This window comes from Patiria miniata, unplaced genomic scaffold (genome assembly GCF_015706575.1).
Source record: "Patiria miniata isolate m_02_andy unplaced genomic scaffold, ASM1570657v1 HiC_scaffold_22, whole genome shotgun sequence".
NCBI lineage: Eukaryota > Metazoa > Echinodermata > Asteroidea > Valvatida > Asterinidae > Patiria > Patiria miniata.
The window spans coordinates 19,220,178-19,236,683 of NW_024037061.1; the positions used below are offsets into that span (position 1 = coordinate 19,220,178).

At 38.9% G+C, this 16,506-nt stretch overlaps 1 long non-coding RNA gene across 2 annotated transcripts in view; it reads right to left on the reverse strand.

Moving 5' to 3' along the window:
• Window positions 1-3,097: 3,097 nt before the first annotated feature.
• Window positions 3,098-16,506, reverse strand: part of LOC119730304 — a 28,627-nt gene continuing 15,218 nt past the window's right edge. Inside the window, exons 1-5 of one of the 2 annotated variants that reach the window (XR_005271360.1) lie at window positions 12,834-12,865; window positions 10,460-10,681; window positions 6,997-7,151; window positions 5,284-5,649; window positions 3,098-3,974 (exon numbers count right to left, since the gene is read on the reverse strand). This is a non-coding gene — a long non-coding RNA (uncharacterized LOC119730304). Of the gene's footprint in view, window positions 3,975-5,283; window positions 5,650-6,996; window positions 7,152-10,459; window positions 10,682-12,833; window positions 12,866-16,506 lie in introns of those variants that run through there. The other variant, XR_005271359.1, reaches the window with a different exon arrangement.

A 16,506-nucleotide genomic window follows, 5' to 3' on the forward strand; every position in this document is an offset into this window, starting at 1 on the left:
GTAAAGGATTACCCTTGCATTTTTATGAAAAAGGGGCAAAAACACGTTATTATCCAAAATTTAAAACAGTAAGGGGTTAGCCTTGCATTTTTATCTAAAAGGGGCAAAAACACGTTATTATCCAAAATTTAAAACGGTAAGGGGTTAGCCTTGCATTTTTATCCAAAGGGGCAAACACACATTTTTATCCAAAATTTTAAACGGTAAGGGGTTAGTTAGCCTTGTATTTTTATCAAAAAGAGGCAAAAACACATTTTTATCCAAAAATTTAAAACGGTAAGGGGTAAGCCTTGTATTTTTATCAGAAAGAGGCAAAAACACATTTTTATCCATAATTTACAACAGTAAGGGGTTAGTCTTGCATTTTTACCAAATAGAGGCAAAAACACATTTTTATCCAAAATTTAAAACGGTAAGGGGTTAACCTTGCATTTTTATTAAAAAGGGGCAAAAACACGTTATTATCCAAAATTTAAAACGGTAAGGGGGTTAGCCTTGCATTGTTATCAAAATGGGGCAAAAACACATTTTTATCCAAAATTTACAACGGTAAGCATGGTAAGGGGTTAACCTTGCATTTTTATCAAAAAGGGGCAAAAAAACATTGTTATCCAAATTTTAAAACGGTAAGGGGTTAGCCTTGCATTTTTATCAAAAAGGGGCAAAACACATTTTTATCCAAAATTTAAAACGGTAAGGGGTTAGCCTTGCATTTTTATCCAAAAGAGGCAAAAACACATTTTTATCCAAAATTTACAACAGTAAGGGGTTAGCCTTGAATTTTTATCAAAAAGGGGCAAAAACACGTTTTTATCCAAAATTTAAAACGATAAGGGGTTAACCTTGCATTTTTATTAAAAGGGGCAAAAACACGTTATTATCCAGAATTTAAAACGGTAAGGGATTAGCCTTTCATTTTTATCAAAAAGGGGCAAAAACACGTTTTTATCCAAAAATTTAAAACGGTAAGGGGTAAGCCTTGCATTTTTATCAAAAAGGGGCAAAAACACATTTTGATCCAAAATTTTAAACGGTAAGGGGTTAGTTAGCCTTGTATTTTTATCAAAAAGAGGCAAAAACACATTTTTATCCAAAAATTTAAAACAGTAAGGGGTTAGCCTTGCATTTTTACCGAATAGAGGCAAAAACACATTTTTATCCAAAATTTAAAACGGTAAGGGGTTACCCTTGCATTTTTATGAAAATGGGGCAAAAACATGTTATTATCCAAAATTTAAAACGGTCAGGGGTTAGCCTTGTATTTTAATCAAAAAGAGGCAAAAACACATTTTTATCCAAAATTTAAAACAATAAGGGGTTAACCTTGCATTTTTATTAAAAAGGGGCAAAAACACGTTATTATCCAAAATTTAAAACGGTAAGGGGTTAGCCTTGCATTTTTATCAAAAAGGGGCAAAAACACATTTTTATCCAAAATTTACAACGGTGAGCATGGTAAGGGGTTAGCCTTGCATTTTTATCAAAAAGGGGCAAAAACACATTGTTATCCAAATTTTAAAACGGTAAGGGGTTAGCCTTGCATTTTTATCAAAAAGGGGCAAAACACATTTTTATCCAAAATTTAAAACGGTGAGGGGTTAGCCTTGCATTTTTATCCAAAAGAGGCAAAAACACATTTTTATCCAAAATTTACAACAGTAAGGGGTTAGCCTTGCATTTTTATCAAAAAGGGACAAAAACACATTTTTATCCATAATTTACAACGGTAAGGGGTTAGCCTTGCATTTTTATCAAAAAAGGGCAAAAACACATTTTTATCCAAATTTTAAAACAGTAAGGGGTTAGCCTTGCATTTTTATCTAAAAGGGGCAAAAACACCTTTATTTATCCAAAATTTACAACAGTAAGGGGTTAGCCTTGTATATTTATCAAAAAGAAGCAAAAACACATTTTTATCCAAAATTTACAACGGTAAGGGGTAAGCTTTGCATTTTTATCAAAAAGGGGCAAACACACATTTTTATCCAAAATTTTAAACGGTAAGGGGTTAGTTAGCCTTGTATTTTTATCAGAAAGAGGCAAAAACACATTTTTATCCAAAATTTAAAACGGTAAGGGGTTAGCCTTGTATTTTTATCAGAAAGAGGCAAAAACACATTTTTATCCATAATTTACAACAGTAAGGGAAAAAAAACCCCTAATTTTGATCCAAAATTTAAACAAAAGGTTACATATAGAAATGAAGAAGTGGCTTAAAACACTATGCCAAAAGTCAAATCATCGCTTCAATGTGTGCTTTTGTGTGTGGTCTAAATTTTTTTATCAAAACGGGTCAAAAGTTAACTTTTTATCACAAATTCAAAACAGTAAGGGGTTAGCCATGCATTTTTATAAAAACTGGTCAAAAGCAAATTTTTATCACAAAATCAAAAAGGCTAGGTGTTAGCTTTGCATTTTTATAAAAATGGAGGGAAATGTACTTTTTAACACAAATTATAACGGTAAGGGGTTAGCATTGCATTTTTTTTCAAAACGGGGTAAGCGTTAACTTTTGATCACAAAATCAAAACGGAAATGGGTTAGTTAGTGCAAGTTAGCCTTGCATTTTTATCAAAAACGGGGCAAAAAAACCTTTTTATCCTTGCATTTTTATCAAAATGCGGGAAAGCTAAGTTTTTATCACATATTCAAAACGGTAAGGGCTAATGAAGGGGTTAGCCTTGCATTTTATCAAACTGGGGGAAAGTTAACTTTTTATCACAAATTCAAAACGGTAAGGGCTTATGAAGGGGTTAGCCTTGCATTTTTATCAAAATGGGGGAAAATTAAGTTTTATCACAAATTCAAAACGGTAAGGGGTTAGCCTTGCATTTTTATCAAAATGGGGGAAAGTTAACTTTTTATCACAAATTCATAACGGTAAGGGCTAATGAAGGGGTTAGCCTTGCATTTTTATCAAAATGGGGGAAAATTAAGTTTTTATCACAAATTCAAAACGGTAAGGGGTTAGCCTTGCATTTTTATCAAAATGGGAGAAAGTTAAGTTTTTATCACAAATTCAAAACGGCAAGGGGTTAGCCTTGCATTTTTATCAAAATGGGGGAAAGTTACGTTTTTATCACAAAATCAAAACGGTAAGGGGTTAGCCTTGCATTTTTTTTCAAAACAGGGCAAAATTTTTTTTATCACAAATTCAAAGCGGTAGTGGATTAGCCTTTCATTTTTATCAAAAAGGGACAAAAAGAATTATTTATCACATATTCGAACCGGTTCGTGGTTAGCCTTGAATTTTTATCATAAACTGGTCAAAAGTTAACTTTTCATCAGATATTCAAAACTGTAAAGGATTAGCCTCGCATTTTTATCAAAAAGGGGCAAAAACAAACTTAGTTTTTATGGTAGTTTTTATCAAAAAATAGCACGAACGTAAATTTTCATCAAAATTTCAATACGGTAAGGGTTAGCCTTGCATTTTTATAAAAATGGGGAAAGTTAAGTTTTTATCACAAATTCAATACGATAAGGGCTTACCATTTACTTTTTATCAAAACATGTTCAACTTATGCCTGTGCAAATCCGAAGGTAAAAGTGGCGAACAAGACATTGTTTAGACTTACCACTTAGACGACTTGCATGATGTCAGACTTCTTGGGTGTATTGTTTCAAAATGAATGTGTAAATTGCAAGTTTGCATCGACAGGTCTCGCATATGACCAAGAAAAATTACCGCAAATAAATGTTTAACTGGAAAATACAAGACTACCTAGTCGAGCCTTAAGCCGAACTGTTTACAAAATCAGTCACAAGTCATCACAAGTTAACTAAGAGTCATTCAGTCTCAAATCTATACAACGTGACTGATCTGGTTACATCTCTGCCCAAAACAGCCAAGTCCAGTTCTGCCCTCTGCAAATCTTGGGTGTCGGCAAGCTCACCTTGGCCCCCTCTCCAAGTCTCTTGTCCAGTTTTTCACACTCCTTGTTGACAATGTGATCAACCTCATTCTCATCAATCTGAATGGAAAAAAAGTAACAAAAGTTTCATTTAAAACAACATTTTCTCTGTATCTCTGGTAACTGTGATTTTACAAAACTTGCCACAAATTTGTTTCCATGTGATACTTCAAATGCTTGGCACTGAAAGCTTAGTTCTTTATTTTTCTGCTCCTGTAGTATTGAATAGTTATCTTTGGTTCAAGTTAGGGCACATCTTAAAAGTTGAAATGTTCCAATTCCATAAGCTTCTTTTTGGAGCACTGTGTGTTCCCAATGTGTTCCCAACTGTGGCCTAATTACAGAAGTTATTTCTGCACCAGGCGATTTTGACTTTGACTCAACCATGTGTCCCGTCCGAAATTTCAAGTTAGAATGATTTGCTCTTCTTTTGACATTGACCTTCAATACTTTAAAACATAAATCAAATGGCCATTTGTGCTCGTTTTGTTTTGGCATGGTACAAAAACCTGGCTACACTTTTAAAACAATTTGGAACAGCGACTCAACTTCTAAGTGGCATTTGAAAGGACCATGGCACATCTTGATTTTAGACGTAAATCCACTCATGAGCTAGTATATAATATTTGAGCAGATTCGCTGATTAATTATGCAACACCTCTAGATTTTGACCAATCAGAGGGCACTTTCTATATCAGGCCTTCGGTCATTCACCAATTGTCGCATCATATACATGATTAAAAAAAAACCTCCAGACACAACATGGGATACGCTGTGAATTGAGCACACAAAGGCTGTGGTCAGGCACTCTGTGTTATGTTACGCGATACACCCCAAGCTTGTCTAGATTCTATAGATCTAGGCCCGGCCGTTGTTTTAGTATAAAACACTGCATCGGAATCAACCAATCACACTTGTACATGTTGTCAAGATTTCTGAATGAAATTACGTCCTGATTTAACGTTGACTCTGATTGGCTACCGTAGCTCATGGCACAGCACACATTTGCATTCCTAGACGTTTGAATGGAGTTAGGGCTAGAACGGGTGATACTCAGACTACTCATGAGCTGAACCTAATGCAAACTGCTGCAAATCTACAGCAGGTTTGCCTGTCTGAGACATGAGGATAAAATCACGACTGTTGGACAAAAACTCAGTTTTGAGCCGCCATCTACACTTTTAGTGTAAAATTTGTTTGGACAAACATGGTCAGTGATTGGTAATTATCTGTTCAATGGTAATTTCACCTTTGTGAAATGAAAATCTAGTTGGGCTTACTGATTTTTGGGATGGCTTGACTCTTGATCGCCAGTCGGAACCATGTGGATATGAATTGCCAAATAAACACAAGATGTGAGTAAACTTACTTGTTGAGTTCCCTGGGCATGTTTGCCCTTTCCAGCAACTGGCACAGCAATGGTTCCATGTTGCTAGACTCCAGCCCATCAAGCTGGACGTCGATACACAGCAGACTGTTCAAGATCTCCCTCCCTTCCAGAGCCTCAAACTCCGCCCCCTTCCCGAGCCCTCCCATGCCTACAACAAAGAGTAGCCGCCGAAGAAGCGTAAGTAAGCCCAGGAGTCATCATTGATGCATTGGACATCATGGATCGCTATCAGCGGGGCCGTTTTGGTGTCTAGTTGGGTGTCTTGGACGAAACGACTCAGGAGACGTTGGAGGATTTAGTGCGCCCTGCTGGGGAGAGGCTTGCGACGGACTCATGAGAGAAAAGCTGGGGAGAACCAAGAAGGAACACTCGGTGTCAGGTGGCTTGGAATTTATGCTAGCAGTAACTCTGCATTTGGGTTTCTAATAAAGCAGTTTAACCCATTCATAAAGACATGAATGATTTCAAGTGAATCGATCTGGAGCAAAACATTACCTAAACATGGGCACAACAAGCCAATAACCTATAATGAAATTGAGTACAATCAAATCGTCTTTTACTGAATCAAATACGACTCTTCTGAAAAGCTATTTTAACAGGTTTTTAAAAATAATATTAAAGGCGTATAGGATCATTTGCATTTAATCAGATCAGACTGGTTTTTAAACGTGTACATACCGGTACAAACATGTACATGTATACCGTACAAAATTTTCTTTTGCTGTAATTTTCAGATATAGACGGATTTGGGGGGTAAGTATTTAATAGCAAGTATTTTAACACTGACCTATTTAAAGTTTTGTGTTCATAGATGCTGGGAAAACCAAGAAAAAAATGCTGTTCTTGTCTTGTAGTATGGTTCCTCACCCTACTTCAGACAAAACAGCGTCAGGGAATTGTACCGATAGGGTCAAGGAACCAGACTAGCTGGCTTGCTCGCACTCACGGATGTGTAACCGATTGCAAACAAAATGTGTACTTACTATAATTGGCAAATTGGGGGAGTATTGAAAACAGTCAGGTTTTTCCAACGATGGTCGGCCGACAATCATTGGAAATTGATACAAAAATTCCACTTTTCTGGAAAATGACAGCACACCAGGTGCCATGATTTCATAGGACACTTGAGACTATTATTCACTGAAATTTCATAATTATTTAGTAATTTTGTTTTTTGATGTTTGCAAATGTTGCATACCGCGGTATTAACTTTTACACCCCACAAAATAATTCCGTCTGTCTTGCTGTCATTTAGAAAACCCAGTAATGTAGGGGATTTCAAACGATCAGTCAATCGACTCATTTTTGAAGAAAGAGTTACAAACACACAAATTATGTTTCATGATCAAAAGGTTGAGCACTTTTTTTCTTTTTTTTGTACTGTTTCCTAGGGGGGAAATGGTATCACTGAGCTGAAACTTCAATAGGTTAGGCATTCAACATTCTTCTTTTGATTTGAATGGTCTTATTATTTGAAAACGAACAAAAGTCATGAATATCAAATGATCCTATATGCCTTTTAAAATAAAGATCTTCCCTTTTTTTACAATGACCTTTTTATTTTCTAAACGGACTTTCCTACAATGCAGGTGATATTATGCCCATTTGAAGTTTGTAAATTTAACAGAGATACAGCTTGTTAAATTTGTTGGTTATGCGTTCTTGAACGGCTACACAAATGGAATCACTTACTGTCTCGCATTCCCTTGATGATCAACAGGTCATCAGCTTGCCGTAAGGGACGTCAATGACTTCATCAACCCTCAGTCGCTGGACGATGACACGGTCCACCTCGGGGCTGGTCAGATCCTCACAATTCCAGTGAACATTGGCAGAAAAATCATCATCTATGGGAAAAATTACCAAGACAACAATTGTGCAAGAGAACTAGTTCCAAGCAAGATAAATCACATGGGAATGAAGCTGGTAACCGGCATCTGCTAAACAATGAACAAATTCTATTCTTTGCAGCGTTGTAACGAGACACTGAATTTTGTGACTTGAGTCGAGTCGAGTCATTTTAAGGAAGTGACTTGAGTCAAATCCAGTCGAGTGGAGTAACAGTGTGTGGTCGAATCGAGTCAAGTAGAATCTGTGCTCTAGTCAATTTAAAGCCGGCCTCAGGTCGACCTTGCGACTGACAAAGATCAGTCGACGACCGACTTTTCAGGATCAAGCTGTGCCTGAGCAATCACCGGCGGGAAGATTTCAGTCACCAATTTTTTGCAACCTGAGTGTAACTGCGACGATATTAAGACGATCGGAATTAGTCGGGTCTAAAAAAAAATCAACAGTAGCAAGAGAAGAAAAATTTCAACTTCTATGACGACGTTGCGATCGTGTGCGCATCAAGATCATCCTTTCCAATTGTTTAGCCAATTAGCACACTACTCTGGCACTCCGCATGTTCTGCGCAACATCACGTAGTACGCAGCACGCGTGCGTCAATCACCATATAAGGCGATTGTTTACCTACTCACGAGAGGATATTCCATACCATAGCTAGAGGGGTGTTTAGAAAAAAATTAAATAAAACTGTTCAACAAAATCATCGGAAATGTATAATTGTTTGACTTGTGCCGATTTTTTGACTCAAAGCTATTTGTGAATGGGAATACCACAAGTACATTTAAGACCGTATCAGGGGAATGTGCGCTGGTAATGGCTCGAGCCGAGCCAGCCAACATGGCCAAACACATATTTACTCCCTTATTGGTAAAGTCTGTCTATGACTGTCTATGCTGTGGAATCGTGGTGGATCGTCGCGTCAAGGTGACATGAGCAATTTTGAGCATGGTATACAAATATTGAGTGGCTCAGCGTGGAATGGGAGGAATATTATCGCAAGGTAAAATCTGGACTTTTCCATTTCACGAGGCGAAGCCGAGTGAACTGGAAAAGTCCAGATTTTACCGAGCGATAATATTCCTCCCATTTCACAATTTAAAGCCACTCAATATTTGTTTTATATAACTGACATATAGATCCTTGTCATTTGATATATTTGAACTTTTTTTGCAATAGAAAACTGAGGGAAAATGTATTTCTCTCTTCCAAATACCCCTTCACGAAAATGATTGAACCCAACGCTGTAGCGCTGGCTCTTCGGAACAATACGCACTACGCGCAACGCTGAACGCGCACACCAGCATGCATTTGCACACAAATACCGCCTCATGATCTTAACTGTTGAATAGTATTTCCCATTCCCCATGGGCGGATAGTACTTTTTGAGCCGCGGCGTGAATGGGAGCAATAACGAATGTCACGTGATGTGAGTTCCACCAATCAAATGACTAGGATATATGTCAGTTATATAATTGCGATTATTTAATCGGGATGCCGCTTGTTCAAGAGAATCACACGATTTCTCAGTTTTGTGATCTGAGTATTATTTTTCTGCTTGATGCTGACGGTTCCGTCATGGCGCAAGCAAATCGCAGGTCGAACCTGAGGCCGGCTTAAGTCAGTGATATTTGAACAACATCTAATAAATTACAGAATGGAAGAAAGAACACAAGGCACCAGTTTGTAATGAAAATCCAAAGACTTAAAAAACGCTGCATGGTACCCAATAGACAGTTTCTGCTGGACGTTTCTACCAAAGATCTGCGTACCAATTAACATGAAGTGAACTACGGTTTCATCTCTGGTTTGGATTCAGGTCTGAAATATATTTTACGCTTACAAATTGCAACATTTGAAACTGTTTCTGATTATATAGAAAATATAAAACAAAATTTGAAAACATAAATTTAGTTGGAGTTTCATCAAGGGCTTAGGAAATCGCCCGAAGCCGAAGATGAAACCAAGAATTGGGAAAACTCTGGTTCCGGGATAGTAATTTGTGCGCTACATTATAGTACACGAGTTGGGAGTCCATGATAAGGCCAAAAGAAAAAAAATATTCTGCTTCCAATTACATGTCATTCGAAAATAGGGTAGGTACATGTAGGTAGGGATTTTTTTTGGCCAATATTTTTTGGTACGATCATATGGAGGAGTCTGCGTGTAGTCATGGGTTAAAGGCAGAAATTGATAGTTTTTGGTGTTTTTTTGTCATTTTTCCCATAACAAGATTAGGGTAGGGGCTGTCAGAATAGGGTAGATAGGGGGTTTCCCTACAAAAAAAATTCTGCTTCCGGTTGAAAGCAGAACTTTTTTTTTTGGCCTAAGGCGTATACATGTATTTGTACATGATAAACGGCAACAACTCGACGGTAATGTGAATATAAAACTTTGTAATGTTCGCACAGTGTTAGGACTCAAGTTTTATTAACCTTCGACTCAAGTAAAGTCGAGTCTACTGATGAGAGACTCGAGTCCAGTCGAGTCAATTACCCATTGGGACCTGAGTCGAGTCAATTACATTGTAAATCATTGACTTGAGTCATTACAACTCTGATTCATTGTTCAGCAAAGTTGTGTGCTTCACAGCAACATGAAATATGCTCTTATTGAAGGATTTAGAGGTGAAATGCCCCAAGTACATGTATGACATCACCCCAACTACATTGTATTGTTGGGACCACTGCCATATTTTGGGCTATAGTTGGGACGACTGCCATATTTTGGGCTATACTTTGGACCACTGCCATATTTTGGGCTATAGTTGGGACCACTGCCATAATTTGTAGTTGGGACCACTGCCATAATTTGGGCTACAGTTGGGACCACTGCTATAATCTGGGCTACAGTTGGGACCACTGCCATATTTTGGGCTATAGTTGGGACCACTGCCATATTTTGGGCTATAGTTGGGACCACTGCCATAATTTGGGCTATAGTTGGGACCACTGCCATATTTTGGGCTATAGTTGGGACCACTGCCATATTTTGGGCTATAGTTGGGACCACTACCATAATCTGGGCTACAGTTGGGACCACTGCCATATTTTGGGCTATAGTTGGGACCACTGCCATATTTTGGGCTACAGTTGGGACCACTGCCATATTTTGGGCTATAGTTGGGACCACTGCCATATTTTGGGCTACAGTTGGGACCACTGCCATATTTTGGGCTATAGTTGGAACCTCTGCCATATTTTGGGCTACAGTTGGGACCACTGCCATATTTTGGGCTATAGCTGGAACCTCTGCCATATTTTGGACTACAGTTGGGACCACTGCCATATTTTGGGTATAACAGGCTTACCGATGGTTTGATGGTGCTCAGTTTGTGGATTTTCGTCTTCGTTTTTGCCACCTTGCTCTACTTGTACAAGTTTGCGCTGCATCTGCAGACACTTAAGCTTTTTCTCCAACTCGCTCATCTTACGGCCCAAGTCCATGCTGCATCGTGACGGCCTTCAGCACCTCTACCAGGCTGAACTCCTCATGCAGGCCCAGGCTGCGGCCAGGGAACTGGCTTTGAAACCTAAAAAGAAAAATTAACATCTATTCCATTAATAAAGTGTCAATTTCATTTTCTTGAGCAACATTTTCAATTTCATAACGTTTATCCAAAAACTTATTACGTAGCTCTGCCAAGGAGGCTATGTTTGCACTGGCGTTAATTGGTTTGTGATTCGGTTGGTTTGTTGGTTTGTTGGTTGGTTTGTTGGTTATGGACGGATTTTCATGAAAGTTTTTGCGGGAGTGGTCTTTGGTAAAGTACAAATCGATTGGATTTTGGAAGTGATCCAGATAGTCTACATGTTCATCTGGATGCAGGATTTTTTTTACAGATTTTTTTCACCCATCATGTGGAAAACTTTCAACACATCACCCTGCGTGACCCTCTTCTTGTGCGTGGCACTGACCCGGTGACCCTGTATCCCTTATCACCCACCTAATCTAACCACACAGGTCAATGGACTAGACCATTTTATACAATGGGGGAGTGGAAAGGTAGACCGACACAGGCATACATACACAAACTGTTTGAGTTAAGGATTTGTTTTGGGTCTGCATGTAGGATTTTTTTAAAGGATTCTTCACCATAAATGCGAGTACATGTATTTCTTTCGGGTGAAGGCGGGGAATTGTTTATCCTTGGTCATGTTGGTAGGTTTGCACACTCTGAGTGCTTTGCTTTAAATTGAATAAAAATAAAAATAAGGAGATCCATTTTAGAGTGAGTACAAACAGAAGGAACATTGATAAAATCACCATGTGAGTATACCGGTACATGTCACAATCTAACACAACAATGTTGCGACAAGAATTAAAAATTGGGATTTAAATTGGTGAATTAAATCAACGCGATTTAAATCAGACAACCCTAATAATAGGCATGTAAGGGCTGGGGTGTGATTCAAGTCACTTAACTATTCTAGCAGGCAGAGAATGAAACATATTTGGTACTCAACTGACAGAGAATTGACAAAGGAAACATAGGTGTGCGATATGTGTGTTCAATGCGTAACAGTTTGACAAAGTTAAGTGAATCATTGTGTTAAGATTATGTGGTCCGCACTGGCGCAGCGCTGGCCGGCCACGCTCTTCGACTTCTGCCGGCCCACATAGCTACATGTACACCCAGGTACATGTATCACCCCCTTTGTGACACACTGCGACACCGGTTTTGCCACTAAAAATATGAACCATGTATGTCGGATCAGAAAACCCCAAATTTTCCAGTGCATGGTGCCAGAAGGTGCTAATGACTCCTTGCATATTAAAATTCTGTATTTTTAAAGCAAAAATAAAACAAACTACCATGAATTTGGAGAGTTTTATTTCTTCGTATAAACTTTTTCTTCGACATAATTTACAAGTGTTGTGTTTGGTATTGCTGGAAAGAGCAAGATATTGTCTATAAAATTGACCTAAAGTATAAAGGTTAGGAAATACCAAGAATGATGACGCTTAAGATTGATAATATTCACGATGGCGACGGGCAACATCGGCGGCTAATTGTCATAATTGTTACATGTATGCTCATTTTGATTGTCACTGATTGTGTAATTCTAGTTTGTTTGCACTTTGCACACATTTGCATTATCGAAATGACGTCTGAAAAATGCCTAACTTCTTTTCTATAGCTAGTATAAGAGGGTTCTAAAGCATAAATAAACTACAAAGTCTAAATATGAACATCAAAACTTGACAAAGTTCTATGTTCGGGTACATGTTCCAAGTGTGGCCTATATTTACGGAGGTAGTACAGCAAATTGGCCACATTTGTGGGGCTGGCTATCACGGATGGTGCCGAAAAAAAAGTGCTTTTTGTCAGATTGTTAGCCCCATAAATGCGGCTGAAATACTGGACTAACTCTGCACTACATGCATGACATGTGGCCCGGGGGTGGAGTGGATGGTCCCATTGCTACAAATTGTAGGGAAGCCGAAAATCAATTCAGAACAAAATTATTTTGTCATTTAAAAATCACCTCACTTATCTGAGCTACAGAAGTGTGATCGCTTGCTTAACCCTCGTACTATTTAAGAGGTCACCAATGGTCAAAATGTTTGTATCTCACCTCCTGGCATACTGTGTACAAACCAATGGGAGTCTGACCAATATGAATAACCAGGCTGACAATGCATGTTTCCATAGGAATAGCAAAAACCGTTGAATTCCGTACCTTCAGAGGACTGACAAATTACGACGGTTTTCCAAAAGCATGGCGTCTGTGCTGTAAGTTCGGCCAGTGATCGGTCTTGATGTGTAACATAAGGAGATTCCTTTTTGTGAGAAACCGTCTAACAACAACCGACAGGTCTTTCGAGAATAAGGGAGCGCAAAGTAAACTCGCAGCCGCTGCACACGTGTGTCTGTCTAGGTTTCGTTCAATAGAGAGCGCGCCACATGTAAATAGTAGTCTCCACGTACAACGCGCATCATGACAAACTCGTTTTCGATCAACTACTCAATAAATACAACTATGTATTACATTGAAATTTCGCGCACTGAGTTTCCACGATGTGTTACATAAGGAGATTGAATATCATGTGAAAACATGAAACAACAAATATAATATATGATCGCAACAATGTAGTGTTTTAAACGCGAAAAATCGACGTTGACTACCATTCGGATTGTATTTGTAGCGCTCATAATAGCTCCATTGTTCGACGGTTTCTTATGAAATTAAATCTCGTAATGTTGAACATTATGACAAATAAGTGTACGAAAATTCAATGTAATACTGCTAATACATCATGTTTTTCTTGAGTTGTTGTCCCCCAAAATGAGTTTGTTGGTGGAGATCGAGACCACTATTTATGTGGTGCGAGACTACGAGGGGTGCAGACCTGTAATTAAAGTGGCCCATCATTGCCTACGCGAGCCAAATCACAATTTGTGTACCCTCAAATATACTTTGCTATTAGAGCAATTATTGTGGGCCATGAACTTGAAAGTTTGTAGAACAGAAGAGCAGAAGCCGTGCACGTGACTGCACGCTTGTATTTCTGGATTTTTTTCTGCTATCAAATTCAAATCCGACTTTAATAATAACAATTAAAGGGAAAAGTCGAAAACTGTTGAAAAAAGGGGGAAAATGAAGACCAGGACAGGAATCGAACCACGAACCTCGATTCAGAAAAAGAAAAAAGCTTTTCTGCTGTGAAATTCGAATCTCAATTAAACAATAGGGCCACCTCACAGTTATAATAAGGGGGAACAATCGAAGAGTGTGCAAAAAAAAAGGAAAAAATGAGGACCAGGAGAGAACTCGAACCACGAACCTTAAGATGAGAACCCTACGCGTTTTGTCATAGTTTCTAACTTTGCGTGCATGACGTCATCATTATAAAATAATTGAAGTCTCCATAAAGTACACACAGGCACATGGAACTGAGATATTTTCTAACTTCATGCAATAATGAATTATTAATAAGTAAATTGATTCCTTTCAGCCAAGCCCGTTACAAGGTTTGTGGTTGAATCAATACATGAAAACCTTCGAATAATGGCGCGGTATCGATTATTGGTACAGTATACCTTAAGCCTGAAGTGATGGACAAAGGATTGACTTCGCAACATCCATACCGTGATAAACAAGTCACAATAAAAAATTGGCCGTTGCACACTTAGGCCCCTATTACTCTCCTGCGGGCCACAACGCGTTTATTCGCCCATGTGTGTAGCGACTGCGCGAGACGGTCAAGGAATTCGCGGAAACGCTTAAAAAGAAGCAACATTAATGTCCTTCAACTGACATGTGACACTTTATGCGAAGCAAGCAATGACTCCTCTTCATCTCTGTGTGGTGTGCCTAAGGTATGAGATCCGGAATGGGACCGTTCGAGTACCGGGCGAGCTCGGCCCGCCCAGTAAGCTGCCGCCCGCTTCGAACACTGTACCCGCCCGGTTACTCAAGCGTGACGCTCGGTTGCCTGCTGGAGTGGCCCTCTGGGTCACAACAATAGCTGTAATCAACGGATTAGTGGTTATTGTTCGAGGATTACAGCGCCCAACTCAGGTTGGGTTGGTGTGGAATTTTATTCTTTTCTATCTTCATAGAATGCAAGTATTTTATGTTTGCATGAAATCATTTGACAAATAAACTTGATAAAACTGCCTAGTTTGCAAAGTTCTATATATGAACAATGGTTAAAAACTAGATGATCAAGGTGTGATTTTTTTTCTTTGAACTTTTCGAAATACGATGTTCGATATCTATATTCTCGGAATTGATCAAATGTACGAAATACCTCATTCTGTATTAATTGAAATAAAGTATTCCCCATATGACGAACATGAATTGTTTTGCGTGTGGTAATGATGTGATGTTGTTGAATTTTAGACTACAACACCGCACTTGCCCCTTATTCACGTTAATGCATACGCATTTTAAACAGAAAAGTCTGATACCCGTTTGAGAATAGAAGCTGGCGGGCTTGACCCCCGATCGGTATGAAGTGGCCCACTCGGTAGCCCCGATCGGTATGATTACTGGGCACTCTTTTATTCAAGCGTGACGCTCGAGAAGCAGGTGGGAGTAGCCCACTCTGTAGCTTCCGATCGGTATGAACGCTCGGTTATTCAAGCGTGAGCTTGGTTGACTGGAGTGGCTCTCTTGGTCGCTATCAACGGATTAGTGGTTATTGTTCGAGGATTACAGCGCCAAACTCAGGTTGGGTTGGTGTGGAAGACACTGGCAATCATTATATTTTTTGTGGAATTGTATTCTTTTCTAGCTTCATAGAATGCAAGTGTTTTGTTTTTGCATGAAATCATTTGACAAATGAACTTGATACAACTGCCTAGTTTGCAAGGTCTGTATATGAACAATGGTGTGATTTTTTTTTCTGTGAATTTTTCGAAATACGATGTTCCATATCTATATTCTCGGAATTGATCAAATGTACGAAATACCTCATTCTGTATTAATTGAAATAAAGTATTCCCCATATGACGAACATGAATTGTTTTGCGTGTGGTAATGATGTGATGTTGTTGAATTTTAGACTACGACACTGCACTTGCCCCTTATTCACGCTAATTCATACGCATTTTAAACAGAAAAGTCTGATACCCGTTTGAGAATAGAAGCTGGCGGGCTTGACCCCCGATCGGTATGAAGTGGCCCACTCGGTAGCCCCGATCGGTATGCATACTGGGCACTTTTTTATTCAAGCGTGACGCTCGAGAAGCGGGTGGGAATAACCCACTCTGTAGCTCCCGATCGGTATGAACGCTCGGTTATTCAAGCGTGAGCTTGGTTGACTGGAGTGGCTCTCTTGGTCGCTATCAACGGATTAGTGGTTATTGTTCGAGGATTACAGCGCCTGGCCAACTATGGTTTGCCCTGGCTATGATTATCTGCAGCATTTTCTTTGCTATAGGGTATAGAATGGCAGTATTTTCTTTGCATGAACGCGTGTAAATGTAGGCCTATATGGGTTTTACTGATTGCTTGACGTACAACGTATAATTTTCCCCCTTTGTTTTAAGGTTTAAGTTTTTCTGTTGACGCAAAAACTTCACTCACTTTAAATCCTGAAACCAGATTTTTATGTGTACATTTTTTGTTCACCCTGAGACTCATTTCAATTAATAGTTTGAATATTTTTTTCTAGCTATTCTAATTTCTATCTAGAAAATATGCAAGATAAGACATTGCAAAATTGTACGTGAACACGCACATTCTTTAATCAAACCACTGATCTGTGAAAGCAACTTGTGAATGACTACTACATGGACCACGTTCCCGCCCGTCGTCCGTGTACGGGACCCGGTGTCATACGAAAATCGGACTCGTATGAAAATCGGACTCTTTTCCCCTTTTATTGGTTAAACCCTCTCACGTG